The sequence below is a fragment of the Pelobates fuscus genome, chromosome 2 (genome assembly GCF_036172605.1).
Source record: "Pelobates fuscus isolate aPelFus1 chromosome 2, aPelFus1.pri, whole genome shotgun sequence".
Taxonomy (NCBI): Eukaryota; Metazoa; Chordata; class Amphibia; order Anura; family Pelobatidae; genus Pelobates; species Pelobates fuscus.
The window spans coordinates 287,208,999-287,223,388 of record NC_086318.1 but is presented as its reverse complement, the minus strand read 5'-3'; the positions used below and the strand labels follow the sequence as shown (position 1 = coordinate 287,223,388).

The window sequence follows — 14,390 nt, the reverse complement described above, 5'->3', positions numbered from 1 at the left end:
TGGTAGAATATCAAATTCTGGTTGCGACAAAAGATAGGGAAAAAAGTGGTCTGATTATGACATCATAATGCAAAAAAGAAATAAACAAAAGCTTACGGCACCTGAGGTTCCTAGTTGGTCTCCCATAGGGAAAAAAGTGGTCTGATTATGACATCATAATGCAAAAAAGAAATAAACAAAAGCTTACGGCACCTGAGGTTCCTAGTTGGTCTCCCGTACAAGTACTAACCAGGCCCGAGTCTGGATGGCTTCCGAGATTTGACGAGATCAGGCATTTTCAGACTGGTATGGCCGTAAGTGAAGTTAAGAGAATGCGATCTCGCTAATGTTGGTAGAATATCAAACTCTGGTTGCGACAAAAGACAAGACGCTTCTGGATAGGGAAAAAAGTGGTCTGATTATGACATCATAATGCAAAAAAGAAATAAACAAAAGCTTACGGCACCTGAGGTTCCTAGTTGGTCTCCCATACAAGTACTAACCAGGCCCGAGTCTGGATGGCTTCCGAGATCTGACGAGATCAGGCATTTTCAGACTGGTATGGCCGTAAGTGAAATTATGAGAATGCGATCTCGCTAATGTTGGTAGAATATCAAACTCTGGTTGCGACAAAAGACAAGACGCTTCTGGATAGGGAAAAAAGTGGTCTGATTATGACATCATAATGCAAAAAAGAAATAAACAAAAGCTTACGGCACCTGAGGTTCCTAGTTGGTCTCCCATACAAGTACTAACCAGGCCCGAGTCTGGATGGCTTCCGAGATCTGACGAGATCAGGCATTTTCAGACTGGTATGGCCGTAAGTAAAATTAAGAGAATGCGATCTCGCTAATGTTGGTAGAATATCAAACTCTGGTAGAGACAAAAGACAAGACGCTTCTGGATAGGGAAAAAAGTGGTCTGATTATGACATCATAATGCAAAAAAGAAATAAACGAAAGCTTACGGCACCTGAGGTTCCTAGTTGGTCTCCCATACAAGTACTAACCAGGCCCAAGTCTGGATGGCTTCCAAGATCTGATGAGATCAGGCATTTTCAGACTGGTATGGCCGTAAGTGAATTTAAGAGAATGCGATATCGCTAATGTTGGTAGAATATCAAACTCTGGTTGCGACAAAAGACAAGACGCTTCTGAATAGGGAAAAAAGTGGTCTGATTATGACATCATAATGCAAAAAAGAAATAAACAAAAGCTTACGGCACCTGAGGTTCCTAGTTGGTCTCCCATACAAGTACTAACCAGACCCGAATCTGGATGGCTTCCGAGATCTGACATTTTCAGACTGGTATGGCCGTAAGTGAAATTAAGAGAATGCGATCCCGCTAATGTTTGTAGAATATCAAACTCTGGTTGCGACAAAAGACAAGACGCTTCTGGATAGGGAAAAAAGTGGTCTGATTATGACATCATAATGCAAAAAAGAAATAAACAAAAGCTTACAGCACCTGAGGTTCCTAGTTGGTCTCCCATACAAGTACTAACCAGGCCCGAGTCTGGATGGCTTCCGAGATCTGATGAGATCAGGCATTTTCAGACTGGTATGGCCGTAAGTGAAATTAAGAGAATGCGATCTCGCTAATGTTGGTAGAATATCAAACTCTGGTTGCGACAAAAGACAAGACGCTTCTGGATAGGGAAAAAAGTGGTCTGATTATGACATCATAATGCAAAAAAGAAATAAACAAAAGCTTACGGCACCTGAGGATCCTAGTTGGTCTCCCATACAAGTACTAACCAGGCCCAAGTCTGGATGGCTTCCGAGATCTGACGAGATCAGGCATTTTCAGACTGGTATGGCCGTAAGTGAAATTAACAGAATGCGATCTCGCTAATGTTGGTAGAATATCAAACTCTGGTTGCGACAAAAGACAAGACGCTTCTGGATAGGGAAAAAAGTGGTCTGATTATGACATCATAATGCAAAAAAGAAATAAACAAAAGCTTACGGCACCTGAGGTTCCTAGTTGGTCTCCCATACAAGTACTAACCAGTCCCGAGTCTGGATGGCTTCCGAGATCAGGCATTTTCAGACTGGTATGGCCGTAAGTGAAATTAAGAGAATGCGATCTCGCTAATGTTGGTAGAATATCAAACTCTGGTTGCGACAAAAGACAAGACGCTTCTGAATAGGGAAAAAAGTGGTCTGATTATGACATCATAATGCAAAAAATAAATAAATAAAAGCTTACGGCACCTGAGGTTCCTAGTTGGTCTCCCATACAAGTACTAACCAGGCCCGAGTCTGGATGGCTTCCGAGATCTGACGAGATCAGGCATTTTCAGACTGGTATGGCCGTAAGTTAAATTATGAGAATGCGATCTCGCTAATGTTGGTAGAATATCAAACTCTGGATGCGACAAAAGACAAGACGCTTCTGGATAGGGAAAAAAGTGGTCTGATTATGACATCATAATGCAAAAAAGAAATAAACAAAAGCTTTCAGCACCTGAGGTTCCTAGTTGGTCTCCCATATAAGTACTAACCAGGCCCGATTCTGGATGTCTTCCGAGATCTGACGAGATCAGGCATTTTCAGACTGGTATGGCCGTAAGTGAAATTAAGAGAATGCGATCTCGCTAATGTTGGTAGAATATCAAACTCTGGTTGCGACAAAAGACAAGACGCTTCTGGATAGGGAAAAAAGTGGTCTGATTATGACATCATAATGCAAAAAAGAAATAAACAAAAGCTTACAGCACCTGAGGTTCCTAGTTGGTCTCCCATACAAGTACTAACCAGGCCCGAGTCTGGATGGCTTCCGAGATCTGACGAGATCAGGCATTTTCAGACTAGTATGGCCGTAAGTGAAATTAAGAGAATGCGATCTCGCTAATGTTGGTAGAATATCAAACTCTGGTTGCGACAAAAGACAAGACGCTTCTGAATAGGGAAAAAAGTGGTCTGATTATGACATCATAATGCAAAAAAGAAATAAACAAAAGCTTACGGCACCTGAGGTTCCTAGTTGGTCTCCCATAGGGAAAAAAGTGGTCTGATTATGACATCATAATGAAAAAAAGAAATAAACAAAAGCTTACGGCACCTGAGGTTCCTAGTTGGTCTCCCATACAAGTACTAACCAGGCCCGAGTCTGGATGGCTTCCGAGATCTGACGAGAGCAGGCATATTCAGACTGGTATGGCCGTAAATGAATTTAAGAGAATGCGATCTCGCTAATGTTGGTAGAATATCAAACTCTGGTTGCGACAAAAGACAAGACGCTTCTGGATAGGGAAAAAAGTGGTCTGATTATGACATCATAAGGCAAAAAAGAAATAAACAAAAGCTTACGGCACCTGAGGTTCCTAGTTGGTCTCCCATACAAGTACTAACCAGACCCGAATCTGGATGGCTTCCGAGATCTGACATTTTCAGACTGGTATGGCCGTAAGTGAAATTAAGAGAATGCGATCCCGCTAATGTTTGTAGAATATCAAACTCTGGTTGCGACAAAAGACAAGACGCTTCTGGATAGGGAAAAAAGTGGTCTGATTATGACATCATAATGCAAAAAAGAAATAAACAAAAGCTTACAGCACCTGAGGTTCCTAGTTGGTCTCCCATACAAGTACTAACCAGGCCCGAGTCTGGATGGCTTCCGAGATCTGATGAGATCAGGCATTTTCAGACTGGTATGGCCGTAAGTAAAATTAAGAGAATGCGATCTCGCTAATGTTGGTAGAATATCAAACTCTGGTTGCGACAAAAGACAAGACGCTTCTGGATAGGGAAAAAAGTGGTCTGATTATGACATCATAATGCAAAAAAGAAATAAACAAAAGCTTACGGCACCTGAGGTTCCTAGTTGGTCTCCCATAGGGAAAAAAGTGGTCTGATTATGACATCATAATGCAAAAAAGAAATAAACAAAAGCTTACGGCACCTGAGGTTCCTAGTTGGTCTCCCATACAAGTACTAACCAGGCCCGAGTCTGGATGGATTCCGAGATCTGATGAGATCAGGCATTTTCAGACTGGTATGGCCGTAAGTGAAATTAAGAGAATGCGATCTCGCTAATGTTGGTAGAATATCAAACTCTGGATGCGACAAAAGACAAGACGCTTCTGGATAGGGAAAAAAGTGGTCTGATTATGACATCATAATGCAAAAAAGAAATAAACAAAAGCTTACGGCACCTGAGGTTCCTAGTTGGTCTCCCATACAAGTACTAACCAGGCCCAAGTCTGGATGGCTTCCGAGATCTGACGAGATCAGGCATTTTCAGACTGGTATGGCCGTAAGTGAAATTAACAGAATGCGATCTCGCTAATGTTGGTAGAATATCAAACTCTGGTTGCGACAAAAGACAAGACGCTTCTGGATAGGGAAAAAAGTGGTCTGATTATGACATCATAATGCAAAAAAGAAATAAACAAAAGCTTACGGCACCTGAGGTTCCTAGTTGGTCTCCCAAACAAGTACTAACCAGGCCTGAGTCTGGATGGCTTCCGAGATCTGGCATTTTCAGACTGGTATGGCCGTAAGTGAAATTAAGAGAATGCGATCTCGCTAATGTTGGTAGAATATCAAACTCTGGATGCGACAAAAGACAAGACGCTTCTGGATAGGGAAAAAAGTGGTCTGATTATGACATCATAATGCAAAAAAGAAATAAACAAAAGCTTTCAGCACCTGAGGTTCCTAGTTGGTCTCCCATATAAGTACTAACCAGGCCCGATTCTGGATGTCTTCCGAGATCTGACGAGATCAGGCATTTTCAGACTGGTATGTCCGTAAGTGAAATTAAGAGAATGCGATCTCGCTAATGTTGGTAGAATATCAAACTCTGGTTGCGACAAAAGACAAGACGCTTCTGGATAGGGAAAAAAGTGGTCTGATTATGACATCATAATGCAAAAAAGAAATAAACAAAAGCTTACAGCACCTGAGGTTCCTAGTTGGTCTCCCATACAAGTACTAACCAGGCCCGAGTCTGGATGGCTTCCGAGATCTGACGAGATCAGGCATTTTCAGACTGGTATGGCCGTAAGTAAAATTAAGAGAATGCGATCTCGCTAATGTTGGTAGAATATCAAACTCTGGTTGCGACAAAAGACAAGACGCTTCTGAATAGGGAAAAAAGTGGTCTGATTATGACATCATAATGCAAAAAAGAAATAAACAAAAGCTTACGGCACCTGAGGTTCCTAGTTGGTCTCCCATAGGGAAAATAGTGGTCTGATTATGACATCATAATGAAAAAAAGAAATAAACAAAAGCTTACGGCACCTGAGGTTCCTAGTTGGTCTCCCATACAAGTACTAACCAGGCCCGAGTGTGGATGGCTTCCGAAATCTGACGAGATCAGGCATTTTCAGACTGGTATGGCCGTAATTGAATTTAAGAGAATGCGATCTCGCTAATGTTGGTAGAATATCAAACTCTGGTTGTGACAAAAGACAAGACGCTTCTGGATAGGGAAAAAAGTGGTCTGATTATGACATCATAAGGCAAAAAAGAAATAAACAAAAGCTTACGGCACCTGAGGTTCCTAGTTGGTCTCCCATACAAGTACTAACCAGACCCGAATCTGGATGGCTTCCGAGATCTGACATTTTCAGACTGGTATGGCCGTAAGTGAAATTAAGAGAATGCGATCCTGCTAATGTTTGTAGAATATCAAACTCTGGTTGCGACAAAAGACAAGACGCTTCTGAATAGGGAAAAAAGTGGTCTGATTATGACATCATAATGCAAAAAAGAAATAAACAAAAGCTTACGGCACCTGAGGTTCCTAGTTGGTCTCCCATACAAGTACTAACCAGGCCCGAGTCTGGATGGTTTCCAAGATCTGACGAGATCAGGCATTTTCAGACTGGTATGGCCGTAAGTGAATTTAAGAGAATGCGATCTCGCTAATGTTGGTAGAATATCAAACTCTGGTTGCGACAAAAGACAAGACGCTTCTGGATAGGGAAAAAAGTGGTCTGATTATGACATCATAAGGCAAAAAATAAATAAACAAAAGCTTACGGCACCTGAGGTTCCTAGTTGGTCTCCCATACAAGTACTAACCAGACCCGAATCTGGATGGCTTCCGAGATCTGACATTTTCAGACTGGTATGGCCGTAAGTGAAATTAAGAGAATGTAGCCCCATGTAGCTAGAGCGCAGCTAAGCGGAAAAAGGCCTTGACAGGGGTTAGGAGGCGGGCTTAGGAGGAAGTAAGCGAGGGTTGGAATTATGGGTAAGTGGGATTGGCTATTTAAATGAGCAGCCATTTTAGGTGAGTCATTCTAACTTCCTACCTGGTCGAGTTTGTGTTCGCCTCGGGGAGCGCGGACTTTGCTTGGTCGGATTTCTTTTGTCTCCTCTGCAGGAACAATGGACGACGTGGAGCGTTTGCTGGAAGGGATCAGGTCGGCAGCACGGCATCAAGGTGTGGACTGGCTACGGGCACAGCTTGGCCCTGCCCTGGCGGAGGCGGCGGATCGGGACGGCGATGGCGGGAGACCGGTCCGGGCCCGGAGGCCCCCGCGGAGGCTAAGCCCGGGCACGGGGCCCGGTGAAGTGGTACCCGGTAGCAGTGGCCGTAAGCTTTTGTTTATTTCTTTTTTGCATTATGATGTCATAATCAGACCACTTTTTTCCCTATCCAGAAGCATCTTGTCTTTTGTCGCAACCAGAGTTTGATATTCTACCAACATTAGCGAGATCGCATTCTCTTAATTTCCCTTACGGCCATACCAGTCTGAAAATGCCTGATCTCGTCAGATCTCGGAAGCCATCCAGACTCGGGCCTGGTTAGTACTTGTATGGGAGACCAACTAGGAACCTCAGGTGCTGTAAGCTTTTGTTTATTTCTTTTTTGCATTATGATGTCATAATCAGACCACTTTTTTCCCTATGGGAGACCAACTAGGAACCTCAGGTGCTGTAAGCTTTTGTTTATTTCTTTTTTGCATTATGATGTCATAATCAGACCACTTTTTTCCCTATCCAGAAGCGTCTTGTCTTTTGTCGCAACCAGAGTTTGATATTCTACCAACATTAGCGAGATCGCATTCTCTTAATTTCACTTACGGCCATACCAGTCTGAAAATGCCTGATCTCGGAAGAGATCCAGACTCGGGCCTGGTTAGTACTTGTATGGGAGACCAACTAGGAACCTCAGGTGCCGTAAGCTTTTGTTTATTTCTTTTTTGCATTATGATGTCATAATCAGACCACTTTTTTCCCTATCCAGAAGCGTCTTGTCTTTTGTCGCAACCAGAGTTTGATATTCTACCAACATTAGCGAGATTGCATTCTCTTAATTTCACTTACGGCCATACCAGTCTGAAAATTCCTGATCTCGTCAGATCTCGGAAGCCATCCAGACTCGGGCTTGGTTAGTACTTGTATGGGAGACCAACTAGGAACCTCAGGTGCCGTAAGCTTTTGTTTATTTCTTTTTTGCATTATGATGTCATAATCAGACCACTTTTTTCCCTATGGGAGACCAACTAGGAACCTCAGGTGCCGTAAGCTTTTGTTTATTTCTTTTTTGCATTATGATGTCATAATCAGACCACTTTTTTCCCTATCCAGAAGCGTCTTGTCTTTTGTCGCAACCAGAGTTTGATATTCTACCAACATTAGCGAGATCGCATTCGCTTAATTTCCCTTACGGCCATACCAGTCTGAAAATGCCTGATCTCGTCAGATCTCGGAAGCCATCCAGACTCGGGCCTGGTTAGTACTTGTATGGGAGACCAACTAGGAACCTCAGGTGCCGTAAGCTTTTGTTTATTTCTTTTTTGCATTATGATGTCATAATCAGACCACTTTTTTCCCTATCCAGAAGCGTCTTGTCTTTTGTCGCAACCAGAGTTTGATATTCTACCAACATTAGCGAAATCACATTCTCTTAATTTCACTTACGGCCATACCAGTCTGAAAATGCCTGATCTCGGAAGAGATCCAGACTCGGGCCTGGTAAGTACTTGTATGGGAGACCAACTAGGAACCTCAGGTGCCGTAAGCTTTTGTTTATTTCTTTTTTGCATTATGATGTCATAATCAGACCACTTTTTTCCCTATCCAGAAGCGTCTTGTCTTTTGTCGCAACCAGAGTTTGATATTCTACCAACATTAGCGAGATTGCATTCTCTTGATTTCACTTACGGCCATACCAGTCTGAAAATGCCTGATCTCGTCACATCTCGGAAGCCATCCAGACTCGGGCCTGGTTAGTACTTGTATGGGAGACCAACTAGGAACCTCAGGTGCCGTAAGCTTTTGTTTATTTCTTTTTTGCATTATGATGTCATAATCAGACCACTTTTTTCCCTATCCAGAAGCGTCTTGTCTTTTGTCGCAACCAGAGTTTGATATTCTACCAACATTAGCGAGATCGCATTCTCTTGATTTTGCTTACGGCCATACCAGTCTGAAAATGCCTGATCTCGTCAGATCTCGGAAGCCATCCAGACTCGGGCCTGGTTAGTACTTGTATGGGAGACCAACTAGGAACCTCAGGTGCCGTAAGCTTTTGTTTATTTCTTTTTTGCATTATGATTTCATAATCAGACCACTTTTTTCCCTATCCAGAAGCGTCTTGTCTTTTGTCGCAACCAGAGTTTGATATTCTACCAACATTAGCGAGATCGCATTCTCTTAATTTCCCTTACGGCCATACCAGTCTGAAAATGCCTGATCTCGTCAGATCTCGGAAGCCATCCAGACTCGGGCCTGGTTAGTACTTGTATGGGAGACCAACTAGGAACCTCAGGTGCCGTAAGCTTTTGTTTATTTCTTTTTTGCATTATGATGTCATAATCAGACCACTTTTTTCCCTATCCAGAAGCGTCTTGTCTTTTGTCGCAACCAGAGTTTGATATTCTACCAACATTAGCGAGATCGCATTCTCTTAATTTCACTTACGGCCATACCAGTCTGAAAATGCCAGATCTCGGAAGCCATCCAGACTCGGGCCTGGTTAGTACTTGTATGGGAGACCAACTAGGAACCTCAGGTGCCGTAAGCTTTTGTTTATTTCTTTTTTGCATTATGATGTCATAATCAGACCACTTTTTTCCCTATCCAGAAGCGTCTTGTCTTTTGTCGCAACCAGAGTTTGATATTCTACCAACATTAGCGAGATCACATTCTCTTAATTTTCCTTACGGCCATACTAGTCTGAAAATGCCTGATCTCGTCAGATCTCGGAAGCCATCCAGACTCGGGCCTGGTTAGTACTTGTATGGGAGACCAACTAGGAACCTCAGGTGCCGTAAGCTTTTGTTTATTTCTTTTTTGCATTATGATGTCATAATCAGACCACTTTTTTCCCTATCCAGAAGCGTCTTGTCTTTTGTCGCAACCAGAGTTTGATATTCTACCAACATTAGCGAGATCGCATTCTCTTAACTTCACTTACGGCCATACCAGTCTGAAAATTCCCGATCTCGGAAGCCATCCAGACTCGGGCATGGTTAGTACTTGTATGGGAGACCAACTAGGAACCTCAGGTGCCGTAAGCTTTTGTTTATTTCTTTTTTGCATTATGATGTCATAATCAGACCACTTTTTTCCCTATCCAGAAGCGTCTTGGCTTTTGTCGCAACCAGAGTTTGATATTCTACCAACATTAGCGAGATCGCATTCTCTTAATTTCATTTACGGCCATACCAGTCTGAAAATGCCTGATCTCATCAGATCTCGAAAGCCATCCAGACTCGGGCCTGGTTAGTTCTTGTATGGGAGACCAACTAGGAACCTCAGGTGCCGTAAGCTTTTGTTTATTTCTTTTTTGCATTATGATGTCATAATCAGACCACTTTTTTCCCTATCCAGAAGCGTCTTGTCTTTTGTCGCAACCAGAGTTTGATATTCTACCAACATTAGCGAGATCGCATTCTCTTAATTTCCCTTACGGCCATACCAGTCTGAAAATGCCTGATCTCGTCAGATCTCGGAAGCCATCCAGACTCGGGCCTGGTTAGTACTTGTATGGGAGACCAACTAGGAACCTCAGGTGCCGTAAGCTTTTGTTTATTTCTTTTTTGCATTATGATGTCATAATCAGACCACTTTTTTCCCTATCCAGAAGCGTCTTGTCTTTTGTCGCAACCAGAGTTTGATATTCTACCAACATTAGCGAGATCGCATTCTCTTAATTTCACTTATGGCCATACCAGTCTGAAAATGCCTGATGTCGTCAGATCTCGGAAGTCATCCAGACTCGGGTCTGGTTAGTACTTGTATGGGAGACCAACTAGGAACCTCAGTTGCCGTAAGCGTTTGTTTATTTCTTTTTTGCATTATGATGTCATAATCAGACCACTTTTTTCCCTATCCAGAAGCGTCTTGTCTTTTGTCGCAACCAGAGTTTGATATTCTACCAACATTAGCGAGATCGCATTCTCTTAATTTCACTTACGGCCATACCAGTCTGAAAATGCCTGATCTCGTCAGATCTCGGAAGCCATCCAGACTCGGGCCTGGTTAGTACTTGTATGGGAGACAAACTAGGAACCTCAGGTGCCGCAATCTTTTGTTTATTTCTTTTTTGCATTATGATGTCATAATCAGACCACTTTTTTCCCTATCCAGAAGCGTCTTGTCTTTTGTCGCAACCAGAGTTTGATATTCTACCAACATTAGCGAGATCACATTCTCTTAATTTCACTTACGGCCATACCAGTCTGAAAATGCCTGATCTCGGAAGAGATCCAGACTCGGGCCTGGTTAGTACTTGTATGGGAGACCAACTAGGAACCTCAGGTGCCGTAAGCTTTTGTTTATTTCTTTTTTGCATTATGATGTCATAATCAGACCACTTTTTTCCCTATCCAGAAGCGTCTTGTCTTTTGTCGCAACCAGAGTTTGATATTCTACCAACATTAGCGAGATTGCATTCTCTTAATTTCACTTACGGCCATACCAGTCTGAAAATGCCAGATCTCGGAAGCCATCCAGACTCGGGCTTGGTTAGTACTTGTATGGGAGACCAACTAGGAACCTCAGGTGCCGCAGGCTTTTGTTTATTTCTTTTTTGCATTATGATGTCATAATCAGACCACTTTTTTCCCTATGGGAGACCAACTAGGAACCTCAGGTGCCGTAAGCTTTTGTTTATTTCTTTTTTGCATTATGATGTCATAATCAGACCACTTTTTTCCCTATCCAGAAGCGTCTTGTCTTTTGTCGCAACCAGAGTTTGATATTCTACCAACATTAGCGAGATCGCATTCTCTTAATTTCACTTACGGCCATACCAGTCTGAAAATGCCTGATCTCGTCAGATCTCGGAAGCCATCCAGACTCGGGCCTGGTTAGTACTTGTATGGGAGACCAACTAGGAACCTCAGGTGCCGCAATCTTTTGTTTATTTATTTTTTGCATTATGATGTCATAATCAGACCACTTTTTTCCCTATCCAGAAGCGTCTTGTCTTTTGTCGCAACCAGAGTTTGATATTCTACCAACATTAGCGAGATTGCATTCTCTTAATTTCACTTACGGCCATACCAGTCTGAAAATGCCTGATCTCGTCAGATCTCGGAAGCCATCCAGACTCGGGCCTGGTTTGTACTTGTATGGGAGACCAACTAGGAACCTCAGGTGCCGTAAGCTTTTGTTTATTTCTTTTTTGCATTATGATGTCATAATCAGACCACTTTTTTCCCTATCCAGAAGCGTCTTGTCTTTTGTCGCAACCAGAGTTTGATATTCTACCAACATTAGCGAGATCGCATTCTCTTAATTTCCCTTACGGCATACCAGTCTGAAAATGCCTGATCTCGTCAGATCTCGGAAGCCATCCAGACTCGGGCCTGGTTAGTACTTGTATGGGAGACCAACTAGGAACCTCAGGTGCCGTAAGCTTTTGTTTATTTCTTTTTTGCATTATGATGTCATAATCAGACCACTTTTTTCCCTATCCAGAAGCGTCTTGTCTTTTGTCGCAACCAGAGTTTGATATTCTACCAACATTAGCGAGATCACATTCTCTTAATTTCACTTACGGCCATACCAGTCTGAAAATGCCTGATCTCGGAAGAGATCCAGACTCGGGCCTGGTAAGTACTTGTATGGGAGACCAACTAGGAACCTCAGGTGCCGTAAGCTTTTGTTTATTTCTTTTTTGCATTATGATGTCATAATCAGACCACTTTTTTCCCTATCCAGAAGCGTCTTGTCTTTTGTCGCAACCAGAGTTTGATATTCTACCAACATTAGCGAGATTGCATTCTCTTAATTTCACTTACGGCCATACCAGTCTGAAAATGCCTGATCTCGTCAGATCTCGGAAGCCATCCAGACTCGGGCCTGGTTAGTACTTGTATGGGAGACCAACTAGGATCCTCAGGTGCCGTAAGCTTTTGTTTATTTCTTTTTTGCATTATGATGTCATAATCAGACCACTTTTTTCCCTATCCAGAAGTGTCTTGTCTTTTGTCGCAACCAGAGTTTGATATTCTACCAACATTAGCGAGATCGCATTCTCTTAATTTCACTTACGGCCATACCAGTCTGAAAATGCCTGATCTCGTCAGATCTCTGAAGCCATCCAGACTTGGGCCTGGTTAGTACTTGTATGGGAGACCAACTAGGAACCTCAGGTGCCGTAAGCTTTTGTTTATTTCTTTTTTGCATTATGATGTCATAATCAGACCACTTTTTTCCCTATCCAGAAGCATCTTGTCTTTTGTCGCAACCAGAGTTTGATATTCTACCAACATTAGCGAGATCGCATTCTCTTAATTTCACTTACGGCCATACCAGTCTGAAAATGCCAGATCTCGGAAGCCATCCAGACTCGGGCCTGGTTAGTACTTGTATGGGAGACCAACTAGGAACCTCAGGTGCCGTAAGCTTTTGTTTATTTCTTTTTTGCATTATGATGTCATAATCAGACCACTTTTTTCCCTATCCAGAAGCGTCTTGTCTTTTGTCGCAACCAGAGTTTGATATTCTACCAACATTAGCGAGATCGCATTCTCTTAATTTCACTTACGGCCATACCAGTCTGAAAATGCCTGATCTCGTCAGATCTCGGAAGCCATCCAGACTCGGGCCTGGTTAGTACTTGTATGGGAGACCAACTAGGAACCTCAGGTGCCGTAAGCTTTTGTTTATTTCTTTTTTGCATTATGATGTCATAATCAGACCACTTTTTTCCCTATCCAGAAGCGTCTTGTCTTTTGTCGCAACCAGAGTTTGATATTCTACCAACATTAGCGAGATCGCATTCTCTTAATTTCATTTACGGCCATACCAGTCTGAAAATGCCTGATCTCATCAGATCTCGAAAGCCATCCAGACTCGGGCCTGGTTAGTACTTGTATGGGAGACCAACTAGGAACCTCAGGTGCCGTAAGCTTTTGTTTATTTCTTTTTTGCATTATGATGTCATAATCAGACCACTTTTTTCCCTATCCAGAAGCGTCTTGTCTTTTGTCGCAACCAGAGTTTGATATTCTACCAACATTAGCGAGATCGCATTCTCTTAATTTCACTTATGGCCATACCAGTCTGAAAATGCCTGATCTCGTCCAAACTCGGAAGCCATCCAGACTCGGACCTGGTTAGTTCTTGTATGGGAGACCAACTAGGAACCTCAGGTGCCGTAAGCTTTTGTTTATTTCTTTTTTGTATTATGATGTCATAATCAGACCACTTTTTTCCCTATCCCGAAGCGTCTTGTCTTTTGTCGCAACCAGAGTTTGATATTCTACCAACATTAGCGAGATCGCATTCTCTTAATTTCACTTACGGCCATACCAGTCTGAAAATGCCTGATCTCGTCAGATCTCGGAAGCCATCCAGACTCAGGCCTGGTTAGTACTTGTATGGGAGACCAACTAGGAACCTCAGGTGCCGTAAGCTTTTGTTTATTTCTTTTTTGCATTATGATGTCATAATCAGACCACTTTTTTCCCTATCCAGAAGCGTCTTGTCTTTTGTCGCAACCAGAGTTTGATATTCTACCAACATTAGCGAGATCGCATTCTCTTAATTTCATTTACGGCCATACCAGTCAGAAAATGCCTGATCTCATCAGATCTCGAAAGCCATCCAGACTCGGGCCTGGTTAGTACTTGTATGGGAGACCAACTAGGAACCTCAGGTGCCGTAAGCTTTTGTTTATTTCTTTTTTGCATTATGATGTCATAATCAGACCACTTTTTTCCCTATCCAGAAGCGTCTTGTCTTTTGTCGCAACCAGAGTTTGATATTCTACCAACATTAGCGAGATCGCATTCTCTTAATTTCACTTATGGCCATACCAGTCTGAAAATGCCTGATCTCGTCCAAACTCTTAAGCCATCCAGACTCGGACCTGGTTAGTTCTTGTATGGGAGACCAACTAGGAACCTCAGGTGCCGTAAGCTTTTGTTTATTTCTTTTTTGTATTATGATGTCATAATCAGACCACTTTTTTCCCTATCCCGAAGCGT

At 42.6% G+C, this 14,390-nt stretch overlaps 39 pseudogenes; 23 read left to right on the top strand and 16 right to left on the bottom strand.

Annotated features, from left to right (window-relative positions):
• Window positions 1-180: 180 nt before the first annotated feature.
• LOC134587757 (5S ribosomal RNA) lies at window positions 181-299 on the bottom strand (annotated as a pseudogene).
• A 134-nt stretch (window positions 300-433) lies between these two features.
• On the bottom strand, window positions 434-552 carry LOC134593007 (5S ribosomal RNA; annotated as a pseudogene).
• A 134-nt stretch (window positions 553-686) lies between these two features.
• Window positions 687-805, bottom strand: LOC134592996 (5S ribosomal RNA; annotated as a pseudogene).
• A 134-nt stretch (window positions 806-939) lies between these two features.
• On the bottom strand, window positions 940-1,058 carry LOC134594662 (5S ribosomal RNA; annotated as a pseudogene).
• A 377-nt stretch (window positions 1,059-1,435) lies between these two features.
• On the bottom strand, window positions 1,436-1,554 carry LOC134589014 (5S ribosomal RNA; annotated as a pseudogene).
• Window positions 1,555-1,688: 134 nt separating this feature from the next.
• On the bottom strand, window positions 1,689-1,807 carry LOC134596680 (5S ribosomal RNA; annotated as a pseudogene).
• A 377-nt stretch (window positions 1,808-2,184) lies between these two features.
• Window positions 2,185-2,303, bottom strand: LOC134592984 (5S ribosomal RNA; annotated as a pseudogene).
• A 134-nt stretch (window positions 2,304-2,437) lies between these two features.
• LOC134588928 (5S ribosomal RNA) lies at window positions 2,438-2,556 on the bottom strand (annotated as a pseudogene).
• Window positions 2,557-2,690: 134 nt separating this feature from the next.
• LOC134595960 (5S ribosomal RNA) lies at window positions 2,691-2,809 on the bottom strand (annotated as a pseudogene).
• Window positions 2,810-3,034: 225 nt separating this feature from the next.
• On the bottom strand, window positions 3,035-3,153 carry LOC134587710 (5S ribosomal RNA; annotated as a pseudogene).
• A 377-nt stretch (window positions 3,154-3,530) lies between these two features.
• On the bottom strand, window positions 3,531-3,649 carry LOC134589002 (5S ribosomal RNA; annotated as a pseudogene).
• A 225-nt stretch (window positions 3,650-3,874) lies between these two features.
• LOC134594565 (5S ribosomal RNA) lies at window positions 3,875-3,993 on the bottom strand (annotated as a pseudogene).
• Window positions 3,994-4,127: 134 nt separating this feature from the next.
• On the bottom strand, window positions 4,128-4,246 carry LOC134598108 (5S ribosomal RNA; annotated as a pseudogene).
• Window positions 4,247-4,876: 630 nt separating this feature from the next.
• On the bottom strand, window positions 4,877-4,995 carry LOC134594394 (5S ribosomal RNA; annotated as a pseudogene).
• Window positions 4,996-5,220: 225 nt separating this feature from the next.
• LOC134588429 (5S ribosomal RNA) lies at window positions 5,221-5,339 on the bottom strand (annotated as a pseudogene).
• A 377-nt stretch (window positions 5,340-5,716) lies between these two features.
• On the bottom strand, window positions 5,717-5,835 carry LOC134595742 (5S ribosomal RNA; annotated as a pseudogene).
• An 841-nt stretch (window positions 5,836-6,676) lies between these two features.
• Window positions 6,677-6,795, top strand: LOC134595069 (5S ribosomal RNA; annotated as a pseudogene).
• A 225-nt stretch (window positions 6,796-7,020) lies between these two features.
• On the top strand, window positions 7,021-7,129 carry LOC134589375 (5S ribosomal RNA; annotated as a pseudogene).
• Window positions 7,130-7,263: 134 nt separating this feature from the next.
• On the top strand, window positions 7,264-7,382 carry LOC134595311 (5S ribosomal RNA; annotated as a pseudogene).
• Window positions 7,383-7,607: 225 nt separating this feature from the next.
• Window positions 7,608-7,726, top strand: LOC134594641 (5S ribosomal RNA; annotated as a pseudogene).
• A 377-nt stretch (window positions 7,727-8,103) lies between these two features.
• Window positions 8,104-8,222, top strand: LOC134587753 (5S ribosomal RNA; annotated as a pseudogene).
• Window positions 8,223-8,356: 134 nt separating this feature from the next.
• LOC134591216 (5S ribosomal RNA) lies at window positions 8,357-8,475 on the top strand (annotated as a pseudogene).
• Window positions 8,476-8,609: 134 nt separating this feature from the next.
• Window positions 8,610-8,728, top strand: LOC134594640 (5S ribosomal RNA; annotated as a pseudogene).
• A 377-nt stretch (window positions 8,729-9,105) lies between these two features.
• On the top strand, window positions 9,106-9,224 carry LOC134596243 (5S ribosomal RNA; annotated as a pseudogene).
• A 377-nt stretch (window positions 9,225-9,601) lies between these two features.
• On the top strand, window positions 9,602-9,720 carry LOC134598318 (5S ribosomal RNA; annotated as a pseudogene).
• Window positions 9,721-9,854: 134 nt separating this feature from the next.
• On the top strand, window positions 9,855-9,973 carry LOC134594639 (5S ribosomal RNA; annotated as a pseudogene).
• A 134-nt stretch (window positions 9,974-10,107) lies between these two features.
• LOC134589062 (5S ribosomal RNA) lies at window positions 10,108-10,226 on the top strand (annotated as a pseudogene).
• Window positions 10,227-10,360: 134 nt separating this feature from the next.
• Window positions 10,361-10,479, top strand: LOC134588911 (5S ribosomal RNA; annotated as a pseudogene).
• A 134-nt stretch (window positions 10,480-10,613) lies between these two features.
• On the top strand, window positions 10,614-10,722 carry LOC134589374 (5S ribosomal RNA; annotated as a pseudogene).
• Window positions 10,723-11,190: 468 nt separating this feature from the next.
• On the top strand, window positions 11,191-11,309 carry LOC134597604 (5S ribosomal RNA; annotated as a pseudogene).
• Window positions 11,310-11,443: 134 nt separating this feature from the next.
• Window positions 11,444-11,562, top strand: LOC134595349 (5S ribosomal RNA; annotated as a pseudogene).
• A 134-nt stretch (window positions 11,563-11,696) lies between these two features.
• LOC134588144 (5S ribosomal RNA) lies at window positions 11,697-11,814 on the top strand (annotated as a pseudogene).
• A 377-nt stretch (window positions 11,815-12,191) lies between these two features.
• LOC134597257 (5S ribosomal RNA) lies at window positions 12,192-12,310 on the top strand (annotated as a pseudogene).
• A 134-nt stretch (window positions 12,311-12,444) lies between these two features.
• On the top strand, window positions 12,445-12,563 carry LOC134594232 (5S ribosomal RNA; annotated as a pseudogene).
• Window positions 12,564-12,940: 377 nt separating this feature from the next.
• On the top strand, window positions 12,941-13,059 carry LOC134592971 (5S ribosomal RNA; annotated as a pseudogene).
• Window positions 13,060-13,193: 134 nt separating this feature from the next.
• On the top strand, window positions 13,194-13,312 carry LOC134595965 (5S ribosomal RNA; annotated as a pseudogene).
• Window positions 13,313-13,446: 134 nt separating this feature from the next.
• On the top strand, window positions 13,447-13,565 carry LOC134588730 (5S ribosomal RNA; annotated as a pseudogene).
• Window positions 13,566-13,699: 134 nt separating this feature from the next.
• Window positions 13,700-13,818, top strand: LOC134596663 (5S ribosomal RNA; annotated as a pseudogene).
• Window positions 13,819-13,952: 134 nt separating this feature from the next.
• On the top strand, window positions 13,953-14,071 carry LOC134598006 (5S ribosomal RNA; annotated as a pseudogene).
• Window positions 14,072-14,390: the final 319 nt, after the last annotated feature.